Genomic DNA, 3,425 nt, shown 5'->3' with positions numbered 1-3,425 from the left:
GCTTAGTGATACTCTTCTCTTGTCCGGTCCACTAGATTCTTTCCTAAATCAAAACAAAAAACCAACCAACAAATAAAAAAATGCTTTCTAGCGATATCAGTGAGGTTTTCTAGAGCAGACCGCACCATTGGCTTCTGTATCGCTCAGTCTGTCGCCTTGTGCCAGCTACTCATTTAGTTTCCTCCATGTCTGCAGTCCATCTATCTGTGATTAACTCACCAACGCACAGAATTCTGGATAATAAGCCCTAATCAAGCAGCCAGACATCATCTCTATCTCTTTCAGTGACTCAAATACAGTTGTTTGTGGTGCACATGGCTATGATGTCATCTGTCGTTTTGCTCAGCGTTTGCATGGGCTTGTGGGAAGAGGAGCAGTCACACTTGGTGATACCAAGCGCTCTCTGCTAAGCTAATGTGGCTTCTTGCTGTTCTTCTGTGACTTTATTGTAAGCTGTTTGTGCAAAGTGTCTTGTTTTTCAAAAGGAACACTGTTCAGGCTGCAATTGTCATTCAGAAGCAAAGTAAGGTCTTGTTTGAATGTACTTCAAATCAAGATGAGCTAGTGTATAGTTTACGCTAATTTTAGTCTGGTGATAAATATTTGCAAAAACCTATGCATAACGAGGTTAAAAATCATATAGCAACTTAGATGATATTTTCCTGTATACTTATAAAATTTAAGTGACATACAAAAAACGTTAGTGCTTATCGTTACTATGTGCACAATGTCAGTATTTTGCTTCTTATCTAATACTTATAAAGTTTTAGTGACCCACAAGTTTGTTCTCCATAAAATGTCAGTGGTTATCAACTAAAATGTATGTTTTGTCAGTATTTTCGCTTAATCGTCTGCAAAGTGGACCATCTAATTGGTTCCTAAAATAATCACAAAAATTTGTCCACTCAAACAAAACGTCAGTGTTTAAAGTAGAGTATATGTCGATGTAAAAATATGTATAATTATGTGTAAGTGTTTAATTTTGATTCTATTTTTATGTATAAGTGTTTTGTTTATGATTAGGTTTTGATTAGATTAAACAAAATGTCAGTGTTAGTGTTATTGATGTGTCTGATGTTAGTATTTTCCCTCTTTGTCTGCAAAATTAACCATCTGATTGGCTCCTAAGAGAAACACACATTTTCTTGGATCAGATTTGTTTTGCTTAAATATCAGAGTTTGTAGTATAATCAAAGTTTGTAATATCGTTAATTTTGTCTCAGATCTAGCTAGTTTATTTAAACTCAGTGTTTGTTTAAGCACTTTGTCTATTGTCAGTATTTTCGCCTCATGTTCCGCAAAGTTAGACCTTCTGATCATTTCCTAAAAGAGAAATGTAAATTTTTTTTTGCATCCCAAATCTTCTTGGCTTAAAATATATCAGTGTTTCTAATATAATTAAAATTCATAATATCAGTATTTTCATCTCAAATGTTGGTAGTTTGTTTCATTGAACAAAACGTCAATGTTTATCGTTTCACCGATGGTCTATTGTCAATATTTTAGCTTCATTGTCCGCCACGTTGGACTGATCGTTTCCTAACAGAAAATTTCAATTTTCCTTCATCTCGAAAATTTGTTCACTAAAACATGATCCTGCAGCATGGATCATCTAATTGGCAACTAAAAGAAACTTTAGTTTCGTAAACGTCCCAAACGTTTGTTCACTCAAACAAATTGTTCATTTTTTATAGAGTTACAATGTAAATTAATGTAACTATCATGAAAGTGCTTTTGTTAGTTTTCTCTTTCTTTTTTTCTTTCTTTCTTTTTCTTTCTATCTTTTGTCAAACATCTCGTCCTTGTAATGTGTTTTTCTTTCTAAACTAGCTCGGTTCTCACCGTTCCCTTATCAGTCATCAGGTCCTATTTCAAGAAGTGTGGGAAGCTTGTATTGACACCATCTGCCGTGTGGTCACACTCCACAAGTCAGTGGAACAAGTATAATCAACATCTTGATCTTATCTCAACCAATGTATTTTCAGCTCACTTAACCTTTATCCTCGTTTGAAATCACGTAGAAGATTTAGTAAACTTGTTTACTAGAGGAGGAGAATTGAAGTCAAAGTATTCAGAAAAATGTCCGGGATGTCCCGTTTCAAAGTTAATAAGAGGCGATCGTTTTGACGTGGGAAGTGTCAGTATCACTACTCAGCTCTCAGGCTGCGTTTTCCTTCGCATGGGATCACTGTGTGCTTCATACAGCAAATCCGCTTGATCCTAGAGCCACAATGTTTGACATAGCATCATCTTCATCCGCCCTGCCTCCTGTCCTTAGTATCGCTGTGCATGACTTGGGTGTGCAATAGACTTGCTAAACCATCTCTGATTTGTTACGTGACCCAAAACTCCCTGTAAGAATGATAATTGCATTGTTTACAATAAAAAAAAATGGATGGATTACTACCAAGAAAATGGTGACAAAAATGTAGGCATTTTAACAGACTCATCTGAATTATTATTCTTTTTTTACTTTTTAGTATTAAATCGTTCATTTTAAACAAATTCTAATTAAGTTGTAGCTGTAGTTGATGCATGTGATTAAAAAAAGAAGTTTAAATTCAGTTTTTCTGTGTCCTTCAGGGTGGTTTAGCAACCCTCTCTTTCACCTGTGGTCAACTTAGTGTGCATGTTATGTTGCATATATTACGCTATATATCACTGTAAAATTTGTTTTTTTTTTTGAAGCTCTCAATGGAAAAAGCTTTGTAATGTCTTTTCCTTCTGTCATTATCTTGCTGCATGAGATCAATGCATGTTCATTTTCCTGTCCATGTCATCATTCGCTATTAACGACCAATTAAAAAGGTCCATCATGAGTCATCAGTGGTAGTGGTCTGTTGGTGTCCAATCAGCATTTGTGTGCGTTGCGTTTAGAGTTCAGTGGATGCTTGTGTGGTAGTTTGGTGTAAATCTCTTTGTGTCTTTTTTGTAATCATTCCTCTCTTGCAGGAACTGATCGAATTAAGGTAAGATCTGTCTGAAAATGGCGCAAATTTGCCGTTTTGCAATCACAAATGAAGGTCACTGAATAATTTGACAAAGAAAATGTTCATGCATGCTTTTACAAATTTTGCATTTGTAACACGTGCAAGATCAATCCACACACTTTTAAAACCTTGTGCTGTTGCTGAAAATCCTTTTAATTGGCGTTCACAGTCAAAAAATGGCCGGCCTTTTGAAAACTTCTTACAAATTTCTCAATGCTATATTATCATGTTTTTTTTCAAGCAGCACAGGTTTTGTACTTCTTTTTTTTGAAATTGATTTATTATATTAAACTGAGCTTGAGAGTGAAAAAAGCTTTTATTTGCAGATAATTTTGGAAATGTTCATTCAAAAACTGAGGAGTAAAAGATCAAACAATGCCTACTATGAGTCAGTTCCAAAAAGAAATAAAAAAACCTGTGCAAGTTGATAACAAG

Source organism: Cyprinus carpio, chromosome A22 (assembly GCF_018340385.1).
Source record: "Cyprinus carpio isolate SPL01 chromosome A22, ASM1834038v1, whole genome shotgun sequence".
In the NCBI taxonomy this organism is placed as follows: domain Eukaryota; kingdom Metazoa; phylum Chordata; class Actinopteri; order Cypriniformes; family Cyprinidae; genus Cyprinus; species Cyprinus carpio.
This window is presented reverse-complemented; position numbering follows the sequence as displayed.